The sequence below is a fragment of the Lissotriton vulgaris genome, chromosome 2_1 (assembly GCF_964263255.1).
Source record: "Lissotriton vulgaris chromosome 2_1, aLisVul1.2, whole genome shotgun sequence".
NCBI classification, from domain to species: Eukaryota; Metazoa; Chordata; class Amphibia; order Caudata; family Salamandridae; genus Lissotriton; species Lissotriton vulgaris.
The window spans coordinates 1,804,466,952-1,804,479,844 of NC_141687.1; the positions used below are offsets into that span (position 1 = coordinate 1,804,466,952).

Consider the following 12,893-nt stretch of genomic DNA (forward strand, 5'->3'; position numbering starts at 1 on the left):
CCTGCCTTTATGAATTAAAAAAATTAGTAGACAGACTTAAGTCTAAGTTTAGACCTTAAGTCTAAGTTCACTACTTGTTGGTATTTACAAATGTAGGTTACTACTTGTAACTTTACTACAAGTAAAAGTTACTACTACTAAAATTACTAGTAATAAAGTTACTAGTAGTAACTTACTTTTGTGACTACCGAAAAGTAGTAAAGTTAGACTTTTGGTTTAATTACCTTTGTGAATCGGGCCCTATGATATCTATATTTGGAGCATATCAACCCCCACGTTGTGTCTCCACTATCTGCACTTAGTGCACTCGTCCAGAGCTACCAGAGGACTTACTGAGGAACGAGCTGAGGACCATCTCCAAACGTGTCTTACCAATGAACTTTAATAGGTTCACAAAAGGTTCAGAGTGGTAAAGAGGGAGTCACTGACTCCACTAATGATTTCCTGATATGAGTGCAAGCATCCACTAGTGCTTGAAAGCAATCCAAAGAAATGGAACAAGCTGAGAGCACACCTCTCTCAATGTAATGCACCTAAAAAAGAAAACTGCAGTTAATGAAGCTGTCGGGTGCAAAATTGAAGCTACCTACCTGCTGGAGCAGTTCAGAGAAAACTGTCTGACAGGCTCTACCCAATACTGTTCGAGCTCAGCGGACCTCAACTCACTGGATCCACTTTTCCATCCTACAACAACTTCACCTCATAGCCATGGGGTACCAAACATGAAGGCCAAGTGCCACCTTCTGCACCCAACTCAGCTAGTCAACTATGGAAGCATCCAGCCTCAGCAACAGAGAGCAGCCAAGCTGAGACAGGCACCAATATTGAGTGATCCAATGCGTCAGAGCCTACTAGGCCGCAAGAGAGGTGAGAAATTGCCTAGTCCAGCAGGTCCTAAATGTATGTAATTTATGGGCTACCTTGGAAACCTGTTCCAATCCTTGTCTTTAACCTTGTGAACACCACAGCTCTGGCCTCGGAGGTGGCAGGACAAGCAGGCGTGGTGCTATGACGATTATGTGGTGCTAGGAAATGTTTTTCTTGTAGTATGATTTACTCACCCTGTTCTGAGTACCTCTTAAGGTGGTTAATGATGAGGAGGTTGTCTTGCATATTCTGGTTATGCTAGTGAGATTTTGTTCCACCCTATGCTTTATGTCACTAATGTTAGTGTTTCTCAGGAGGTTATGGTCCAATATTAGTCTGTTGAGATTATGGGCGTACAATTTGGTCGGTGCAAAACGTGGCTTTTGTTACAGGCTGATGCTAAGTCCAGTGATCACCAGTGGTTACAGAGTGTTCGTCTATGATCTGTTTTACTTTTACTAAATTTGCTTTGTGATGGTTCCGACAGTGGTCCAGCTGGCCCTGTCACATGTAAACAATTCCCTTGTAACTAATATCTAGTGCCAGGTGGCATCATGTATACCTAGATGTAGCCCCCATCTCATTCTGCTCTGAAGTAACAACCTGTCCCTAATCACATTAGTTCAGTTATCTTCACCCGACGTCTGGAATATGTGCCCCCATTATGTCCTTATACTTCTCCTCACTACCGCTTTCCTAGTGACACCATTCTCATATCCCCCCCCACCCTCCTCCTCCTCCTCTTTCTCCCAACATGGCCACCACTCGAGTTATGGCTGGAATTAATTGCTACAAAATCGTCTACCCTCCGGCCAGAATAAAGCCCCAGTAAAACGATTGAAGCATAACACTATTAAATGTTTCCCTGATTCCCTTTTTGTTGATCAATTTTACAATGGTCATTTTGAGAGGCTCAAAAATGATTTCATCTTCTTCACTCACGACAATCCCTCTTGGTCCACCAGCTTATATATTTCCCTTAACGTCACCTCCTCCTCCTCTATCCCTCATGGGAAACAACTAAAAATGTCCCCCTCCGCGTGTTTCAACGGCTCCCTCACTATCTCACTCTATAACAACGGAACTGTCTTGATCCTCTGCGACCACGTTATCCCCTGACTCTTCATCTAGCTCCACCCACTACTCCCTTTCTCCTCCCCTGACCCCCCTACACTCCAATAGGCTGCACCCTCGAGAAGCACAGGTCGGCCCTCTTCCCTCCCCATCCCCTATGCCCTCGTCTCCCAATCCTCCCCCTCATAGTATGCCCCCCTGTCATCTCCTCAGCCTTACCTCTAGCTAATATGCTCCTCGTCCAATCTGCACCGTCCCGGTACTAAAATCTCATCTCCTCCCCCATATTCCTTCCTGCCACCCACCTTTATAGACCACCTCCCCTCCAACCTTCTCCTCCAATCAACTTTCCTTATGCTCCCCTCTTCTCCACCCCCTTCTCCCCTTGCTATTTACCCCGATTTCTCCACAAACCCATTGCATCTCTCTCCTTTCCCCCACTCCTCCAGCATTGCTGTGCTACCCCTTTTTCCCCCCTTGGTAACTCCTTCCATTTCCCTCCCTCGGGCCCAGCAGAACTATTTCCTTTCTTCATCTTCCCTTTCTCCTAACCCCCCTCACTCTGCTAGATGCCCGTTCCCTCACAGCCACCTCTCCTAGTTGACAGGACCTCTCCAACCACCTCCCCTCTACTCCTCCCAAACCTCCTACATTCCTATGACTCCACACAGTCCTCCCCTCTCCTTTCACCCCTCCGCCGTGATCCACACCCACCTCCCCCTAATTATGTCCTTAATTCCTGTTCTTCTTGCAACACCAACAAAGAGAACTCCCCCCTCACCTCTGATACACCAACTCCCTCTCTCAACCTCCATCTTTCCCCACCTATGAACCCTATTCCCCAACTCTCCTCCTGTCCCCCCACCTCTCCCTGCCTTCCACCACCAATTTCACGTCCTCCTGTTTCCATCGAGCCACCCAACCGTCCGTGCTCTGCCCTACTCTCGCTGGAAAATAAGCTAGGCTCTGTTATCACCTCCATCTCCCAGCTTGTAGCTACCATTTCACTTTTAAGCTCCAAGATTTTCTCTTTTCCATTCACCTCAACTCCTTTGGAAAACTCTCACCTTCCCACAAGATGCACCTCGCCCCCTCACCCCATTATAGCCGAACATAACCTGTCATCTGCAAATATTGTTAACTCACACAAGCACTTGAACGCCACCCTTCTCCAACCTGCATCTCCTAGTAACCCTACTATCTACACTATTCCGACAATCATCTCTGTCAAAACCAAGCATCCAGTTAAACCCCCGAGCACCCCGTATAAGCAAAATATCCCTATCACCCTTCATAGTGAAGGACTGGGCTAAACTAAGGCCCAGCGGTGCCAGGGCACAACACCTGAAACCTTCGTGGGGATACCTGTTCCGGCGTACAAATTACAGAGACACGGGACACTTCCTTCGGCGTCAAAGATCAGCATTTATTTACTGCAGGGACACAGAAATCGCTAGAAGTACAACAGAGTGTATGTTCAAAGAGTCTGCTTCCAATTGCAAAAGTGGATCGCTCCTTTTATACACATTTTCGCAATTGCACAACATACGAACAAAAGGTTACAACTCAGTTCCCACAGTAAACTTCAAAAGGGTCGCATTCATGTTTTCAGAAGCCCGCAACATAATTACAGTAGCATTGCCGGTTCCCAACTGTAAAAGCACGCTATCCCACCATTAGGCACATTCCATTCTGGTTGTAAACGAGCGAAGAGAAGGGACAGAAACAGGTGCAAGGAAAACAAAGACAGACAACAGATTGAAAAGAGTGTGGGGGCAATATCGGAAGCATGATCACAGGATCAAAGGATTCGAGCCTAGCGCATGCAAGGCTGAAACAATAGACCGGCACGGCAAGATGAGCCTCGAGCGGAGCCATCTGCCTTTGCCGTGTCATTCCCCTAGTCATAAAGACACACTCAAAGGGATATGCATCTTCCGCAAGAGCTTGGGAGTCCCAGGGTCATCAGGCGGACATTGTTCGTTCGCCGGCTACGTGAGGGCAAGAAACAAAATGGATGCCGTATCTAAAATGGAACCCGAGGGTTCAGATGAAGAAACCCGTAAATAAGACGAACCCTTCTGAGTAGTGTAGCGAAAACACGTACACCCACTAAACTCGTCATTTGCGGTTCGTAGATACCAAACTCATCCATATTCGATCAAGCCCAAAACGTCATTACGATTCTCACGGAACCTCAGACGCTCCTTTTGCCCTCATGTAGGCAAGCACTAGTCGATATCAGAATCAATATCGATATTCATCAGATCGTTCAGATGTTGCTGGAACATTATTCTATCCATCAATGTCTCTCTGGTAACAGATGGCCTTCTTATACACGTTGTAGCACAGAGGCTACATAAGGCAGGACCACACTGTACGCAAAGACAACACGTGAACAGAAACGTCACAACAACCCCTACAATCATCAGAATCTTCCAACCCCAAGTCGACATCAGACCCCAAAACCATCCTAGAAGCGTCCAATAACCTTCGTCCACGTGTATGGACTCTGAGATTTTATGCAACTTCGAGATGGCTTGATAAACAGTTGGAGCGTTATCAGGTATGAAAATACAGCAGCTCGAATGGATCACCTTGCACACACCACCTCTATCTGCGAGTACAACATCTAGAACCATACGGTTCTGTAACGTCATAAGTCTATCCGCTTGAAGCTCTGCTGTCAGGTTACCAAGAGCACTTGCAGTTATATTAGCAGTCGATTCTACCACACGAGTCAACTGTCTCAGGTTCCTACTATTGACCATAGGTCCCCAAAACGGTAGGAAACCCTTAAAGAAGTCTCCTGCCTCTTGACCGGCAGTGTCCTCTTTGCTAATAACGCCTCTCACAACTCTAGTCTTGTGATAATCTGAGGCGACTATAAAAGTCGGTGGCAAAAGATTCGCGATATAACAGGTGCCCGAGAAATCACGGGGAGACCACATATAAGCGCGATCATAACAGACAAAATAAGTACCCTTGGCAGTCAAAAATACAGGGGAAGAGAGCATCGGTAATACGTATGTCTCAGTACAAGCACTCTTACCAAGCTGAGCTCTCGGATTTCGACCAAGACCTTGCAGACAAAAATGACCTAGGTGGGGTACGATCCATATTGGAGACAAGCTTTCAAGCTGTCTATCACCCACTGACATACTATACTCGGCCTCACTCAAATCCTTGTAGGCTCGGACCTCTTCCTCTGGAATAAGCGATGTATCAAAAATATCTCTATCCAGATCAGCAATCGCTATTGCTAACGACTTGTGGTACGGGCCAGGACCAAGGTCTGCGGAGCGTGGCTCTCGACGGGGGTAGGAATCTAGTGCACTACGGAACATAGTTTGAAATGCTCGAGCTGACCCCTGGGAGCTATAGGGAAGAACCAAATACGGAATACCCTTATCCATGGTATGTGGCATTAACCCACACACCCAACAGTTAGTAGTGTTCATCACCAACTGATGCTGATGCAGAAGTTGGACAAAGGAATTGTTCATGAATTCCGCACGTCTAACCTGTTCATGTTGGGGCAGAAGATGAAAGGAATGTGGAGAAATAGTGGGAACGAGAACAGAATTCAGATCATGAGAAGGGGAGGTAGGTGAAGTGGAAGGTAATAGCGACTGAATCCCAAAATACACTCCACCCACCAATAACATAGACACAGTGAGGAACAACATGAAAATCTGAAACAAAAAACATTTCGTTCGTAAAATCTTATGCAATTTAGATCTTTGCGCCGACATCCTCTCTATTTCTGACAGCTTAGAGAACTCCATCCTCTAAAAACCGTCCATAACGTTCTTGACGCACCTGGTTCTGAGTAGCGATTGTCAATTCCCAGGAGTTCCCAGAAACCGACAAAAGTAACCGACCTAGTGTCAGAAACCTGCTAAACAGAAGTAGGTACCCGCACGGCCCTACCAGATGGTAGGTTTAATCAATTACACATTCAATTTTAGTATAAGTCTCCTAGCTGCACAGAAGAGGAACCCACGTGATATGTAAAACAAAATTGACGAATTCAAAATCAGGGAAAAATGCAAATGTCCACAATATTCATAGCAACAGTGAGGGGGTAATGTACATTCAAAAATAGAAGGGAAATTTTATTTGTCCATATCACGCGATCGAAGGAAATATCGACATTTTCCAGGTCGAGTTTGCTCTTCAAACAACGGTTCAGATGGCAAAACAGTGTTCGATTGTTCAGATGACAGTTCAGAACTTGAATTCTCCAATGTTGAAGACAAAGGTACAGTTTCAGATGATTCAACAGGTGTATCTGATTGAGCTGAATCGTTCTCTACAAGTTGAGCATCACTAAATGGCACGTAGGTTGGAATAACGTCAGTCTCAGTCGGGGCAAACCCTTTCCGTGACCAATTATCTGCTGGTAATGGGAGCGGAACCCTCTTCGTATGGGTGGCATGCACCAAATGCTTTCTACCGTCCAGCCGAACTGCAGTCCTCGTTGCCAACAGAACTTGGTAGGGTCCCACGAACCTTGGCTCAAGATTCCGTTTTCTCCCAAAATTTCGGACAACGACCCATTCACCAGGTTGGAGCCGGTGACCTGGTCCTTCTGTTTGTGCCGGTAGAGCTTCAAAAACCTGTTGATGAATCAAACTCAATTTAGCAGTCAGATCGTAAAGATAGTCAATCAACATTGGATATTCAAGTCTACTAAACTCTTTAGGCCTCGGAACTCCCCAAATGTTCGCAGGACGGCCGAACACAATCTCATATGGGCTAAGCCCTACTCGAGAGTGCACAGTCGCCCTGGTCGATAAGAGAGCTAGAGACAATGCGTCAGGCCATGTTAAACCAGTCGTTGCTTGGATTTTGGCAAGTTTAAGTTTCAGAGTACCATTGTACCCTTCCACCAAACCCGCCGACTGAGGATGATTAGCGCTATGAAATTTTTGGCGAATATCCAAACCCGCACACACACTCTTCATCACACTTCCCACAAACTCACTTCCATTATCCGACCATACGATCCGTGGCATGCCGTATCTGGGAAAGTATTCCTTGAGCAGAACTTTTGCTGTGGACAGGGCAGTATTATCCTTCAGAGGGTAGGCCTCAATCCATCTGGAGAATGCGCAAACCACAACCAACACATATTTTAGATTATTGCATCTCTCCATATGGATGAAGTCCAATTGGATAACTTCAAAGGGGCATGTAGGAGGAGCAAAATGACCAGGTGGAGTGGGAGTGCCTTTGCCAGGATTATGCATCAAACATACCATACAGTTCTTAACCACTCTCTCAGCACACTTAGCAATCCCATCATTATTCCATACAATAGACAACAATTTACATACACCTTTCGCGCTAATATGTGACATGCCGTGGGCCATAGTAACAACAGCAAGCACATACGCATCCGGTAACATCCATCTCTGATATTCTGACAAATCAACCCAACATCCATTCGTGTCTAACTTCCCCGTGCTTTCTTTCCACTTAGCCTTTTCAGTTTCGGTGGCCTCATTCTGAATCGCTTTCACACTCTCAACTGTGTCCTCACATATACCAGTCTCCGTCGGCCATCTCACTGAACTCGTAACATACATTCGAGTCGTCAAATTCTTGGCCGTTTCCTTAGCAATCTCGTCTGCAAACGCGTTACCACGACCAACATCATCTGTAACTTTTTGATGCGCGCTGCATTTAATGATTGCCACTTGCTTAGGCAATGTAAGTGCATCCAAAAGATCGTTCACGAGCTGTCCGTGTTGGATCTTCATACCATGCGACGTCATGAATCCTCTTTCTCTCCACAATCGACCAAAGCTATGCGCTACGCCAAATGCATACTGACTGTCGGTAAACACATTCACTCGCTTCCCTTTAGACAAAACACACGCTCTCGTCAAAGCAATCAACTCTGCCACTTGCGCCGAATTCTGACTCAATCTTGCAGTTTCCACAACCGTACTCAACGTCACTACAGCATACGCAGTCATCACATCACCATTCGGCAACTTGAAGCATGAACCATCAACGTACAAAGTACCATCGGGATCTACCAATGGAGTGTTTTTCAGGGCAATACGACCCTTCGTCTCTTCTTCAGTTCTTAACCTCTTCGCCGCTAATGACAAGGGTAACTCGTCATGGACTTTCCATTGATTTCAATGGAAATTGCAGCACAAGAGTAATTGTACCTTAGCGCTAAAGGGGTTAAGTAACAGTCATGTGGTGCTACATAACCTGATTCCATATTGATTGGCAACAATGTTGCTGGGTTTAACACATTACAACGTTTTATCTGTATATGACTTGCCAAAAGTGTTAACTCATAACCGGACAACCTTGCGCTCGTCAGATGTTGAGTCTTTGTTCGATTCAAGAGAGTGTCAACTGCATGCGGAACCATCACTGTAAGCATATTATCCATGACCAGACCTGCGGACTGTCGAATGGACACCGCAGCTGCCGCTGTCGCTCTTAGACAACTCGGCAACGCTCTAGCTACTGGGTCTAAGTTCAAAGAAAAATATGCACATGGACGCTGTTTGCCGCCAAATTGTTGCGTCAAAACACTTAACGCACAACCTTCTCTCTCGTGAACGTATAGTGTAAACGGCTTACTGTAATCAGGAGTACCTTTAACAGGAGCCGAACACAACGCGTCACGCAATTCAGAAAAACTTTTCTGACAATCTTCAGTCCATGGCAAAGGAGTTGGAACATCCTTGCACGTGAGAGCTAACAATGGCTTCGCTAACAATGAAAAGTTTGGAATCCATTGCCTGCAGTATGACGTGATACCTAGAAAGGCACGTACATCCCTCTGAGTTGTTGGCACAGTCATTCGAGCAATCGCTGCAATTCTTTCTGGGGTCAACCTTCTTCCCTCCTTTGACAATAAGTGACCTAAATAGGTTACTTCTTGACAACAATACTGTAGCTTAGAAGGTGACACCTTGTGATGTAAGTCACATAAGTGCTTTAACAACGATACTGTAGCAGTTTTGCAAATTTGCTCAGTATCGGCAGCCACTAACAGATCATCAACGTATTGAATCAAGGCCGCACCCGCAGGTAACACAAATGAATCAAGTTGACTCTTAAGGGCCTGACTGTAGATCGATGGACTCTCACAGTAGCCCTGTGGTGCGCGTTTAAACCGAAAAACTGCGACCACCTAATGAGAAGCCGAATAGTTCTCTGCTTTCCTCAGCAATCGGAATGCTAAAGAAAGCATTCTTTAGGTCGATCACCGAAAACCTGGAGGCAGAGGCTGGAATCAGGGTCAGCAAAGCTGTAATGTCAGGTACCACTGGAAACTCTGGGATCACAATTTTATTCACTTCTCTCAAATCAATTACAAAACGGTACACAGGAGGCTTGGATGGATCAGTTTGTTTCAAAATAGGTAACACAGGACTATTACACACATTACCCCGAGTTTCTTCAATAACATCCTTTTCGATCAAATCGTAAATGATCGCTAATAGCGCTCGCTCGCCATCAAGAGAGATACGATACTGGGGAATTCGTGGTAATCTCACATGTGATTTCAATTGGACTACATAAGGTGGTATGTCTAATAGGCCCACATCATTGGGACCTGTTGCCCATAAAGACTCAGGAAGGGAACTCAATTCCGGCGGGAACTTATCAGTTGACAAGTACATAGGAGAGATCACTCTCTTACCTAATGTAAGCTCCACTCCGTAGGAGAGCAATACAAAGTCGCATATAACCGCTTTAACAAATCCAGACCCAAAAGATTCTCACCACAACCAGTAGTTAAAATCAAAGGAGCTTCTAGCTCACGTGGCCCGATCGTAAGGGACAAAGGGCTAGAAACTGGATTGCTAACCGGGGCGCCAGAGAATCCAACAGAAACGTTCGTTAAGCCAGACAAAGGTGCGCCAGGGAGTTTCGAATGCATGATGGAACTTTTTGCTGCACCAGTGTCCAACAGAAAAGGCTCAACTACGCCCGATGTGGCAACTGCGACGTAAGGCCCTCTCTGATCAACCGGAACTGATACTACTCCCTCTCTTTGTCTATGGCTATCCTAGTAATTGTTGTCCGCACCAATGTCATGCTCGACATAATAGTCATCCACATGATACTGCGCAGATCTACCAGACGATGTATTTCGCTGATCAAAACAATTGTTCGCGTCCGATGAAGGAGCAGAACGCTCATTTTGATTGTGAGAGGAGTCACGACGTCTACCTCGAGATGCTTGCTGAGGACCACCACGACCTCCTCGAACCGACACACCATTCGTTCGGTCACGTAAAACAGGGCAATTAAACTTCAAATGGCCCTCTACCCTACAATATGCACACTGATTATACCCAAGCATAGATCTGGATGCAGAGGAGTCAGAGCACGACTGCATCCTAGAAGACTGCGCTTGCGGTCGATACTGCACATGCTGCTGTTGCGAATCATTCTGATTCGAGCGTGGAGGATACGCTTGCTGCAACAAGACCTTAGTTTTTAGCTCTTTCGTTTTCTTATCTGCACGATCATTCTCTTCTTTTTCCCTATTCTCATAATATTGAGCCGTTGCTAATATTTGAGCTGTGGTTGAGACAGCCCAAGCACTTTCAGAATTTTTCAATTTGTTGCATAACTCAGGCAACAGATTGAGCACGAACTTATCGACAAACAATCGCTGACCTCCCTCAGTGCTCATATCCTGACCACTATGATCGATAAATGCCTCCTCAAACCTAGTAAAGAAATCGGAGACGCTCTCGTCTTTCTTTTGTTTGCAAGCAGACAATTTATCCCAGTTTACCCTCATCGCTGGCATAAGTGTTTTCATGAGCGTAATAATTCTTTGGGGCAGATCCGTAATTAACTGTTCAGGCTTAGCCCCACCAACTTGCCGTCCATCAGCCGCTACAAGTGCAGCCCAGTCAGCACCTAACTCGGCTGCATGATTCTCCTGACGAATTTTCGCCCAGACTGGTTGCGGTACGACATTACCAAACAGCATGTCGATATCAGCAAGGTTCATAATAGAAGCATCCACGAGTTGGGATAACTCCTTATAATAACCTGCTGGATTCTTTCGTGGATCAGGCAAAGATTGCTTCACCTGCAAGACCTCTGATCGCTTCCATGGGAGGTGAATCCAAACTCTCTGGAAGTGTGGCAAAATAGCAGGATTAGCAGCAGCATCACCTGGCATCCACACTGGGGGAACCTCTCGCATAGGATACTGACCAGATTTCGCTTTCGGGTCATCGGAGTCGTCATCAAACGACACTTGAGAAGGCACTGCGGACCTAAAAGCTAACAATCGCTCTAATGCACGCCGTACATCTCCACCTACGATCATACCGTTCGAAAACTGACCCTGAAGTTCAGTCAAGTCGGGCGGTACGATATCTAACTCATCATTATCCCACTCTTCTCTCAATGATTTGCACATCTCCTCAAACACGAATCTCTGTGTGGGCTCATTAAACTGAGAGAATGTATCGAAAACTATGCGCGAAGTGTACTTAGCAGGGTGTCTAATCCACCTACGCGCCATAGTTACTAGCGTCGCACTCTCCCTTCCACCAGGGATTTGACTTCGTCTCTGGGGAGTTTCAGAGACATCGGATTCAAGTAACGATCCGAGAAGTGGAGAATAGAGAGTAGCAACAGAAGTAGGTATACGATTACGAACAGAAGGAGAAGAAGAAAGAAGAACAGGAGCAACAAGATTAGGAGTAAACGTAGGAGCAGTAGGAAGAAGAGGTGGTAAAGGAGCAGGGCCCACTTGAGGAACAAGGGGATTCGGAGGAACAGGACCAACTACGGGCTGACCAGCAGCCGCCGGAACAACAGGCGGAAGAACAAGAGGAACTATAGGAGCTATAGTACCCTGTACATAAGGGGGTGGTGATTTGAGCAAATAAGATAACAAAGGATCCTCTTTCGATGCTTCTTCCTTCTTTTCAGAACTTGACGGTAAAACCGGATAACATTTATCCACCGCCATGCTATGCTGTCTGATAGAAACTTCCTTTTCCTTCTCTGCCTTGTCTCGCTGATGCTGTTCTGCACCTTGCATCATCGAAATGATACCTTCTTTCTTATTTTTCTTAATCTGCTTGATTTCTTTCTGTCTGGCCTCTTTGCGCCATAACCGAAAGGAATCAAACATTGCTGGCCTAGCTTTCTTTTTAAACAATTTTGCTTCGAGATTATCTAAAATCTCAGTTTCAAAGCTACCATGGGGTGGCCAACTAAGGACACCATCCTTTCTTGTATAACGGATCCAGAATTCATTATAGACAATGGGGCCTACTCCATGTCGACTATAGAGCTCATAAATCGGAGTTCCAACTGGAGGTATCGGACACGAGTCCTCCAACCGGGAATCCGTGTTGCAACACTTAAGGAAACCAAACAAAATACTACGGCCAGGCATCGTGCACACTAGCCGAGTTTCAAACTTCAAGGGTTATCGAATTACGATATCCTCGCAAAAATACGAGACCCTCGGTTTTTGGCAATTGCAATCGTCAAAGAAAAACCCAAAAGAGAGAACCAACAACTAAGAACCACAAATGCAATGGAACCATGCAACCAACCAAGTTTCAACAACAACAACCAAGTTTCAAAGTACAAAGCAAATGTCCTAAAAAGGAACCAAAGAATTAACCTAAGGACTGGGAGCGACCCACAAATACTTAACTGAAAGAACAATGGCGTCACCAGGAAGGCCCGTCTATCGTCTCGCCGTACAAAGGACTACGCCAGGTGCCAAAACAGGTCGACAGTCAGGGCATCAGTCCGTCGCAGCCGTCTGGAAGCGGGAATCTTCGCGGGAAAAATCTTCGGACCACTTATTTCGACAACAGGATCGATGAAGCGGGGTGCACCTTTCCTCTGAGATTTCACACGAAGTTCCTCACGATCATCAGGCTTTGGACCGGTACCACATGATGTCGCCCCACGTT

The 12,893-nt window shown here is 46.0% G+C and overlaps 1 protein-coding gene across 2 annotated transcripts in view; it reads right to left on the bottom strand.

Moving 5' to 3' along the window:
• OSBPL5 (oxysterol binding protein like 5) overlaps positions 1 to 12,893 on the bottom strand; it is an 841,363-nt gene that overhangs the window by 230,266 nt on the left and 598,204 nt on the right. The window lies entirely within an intron of this gene.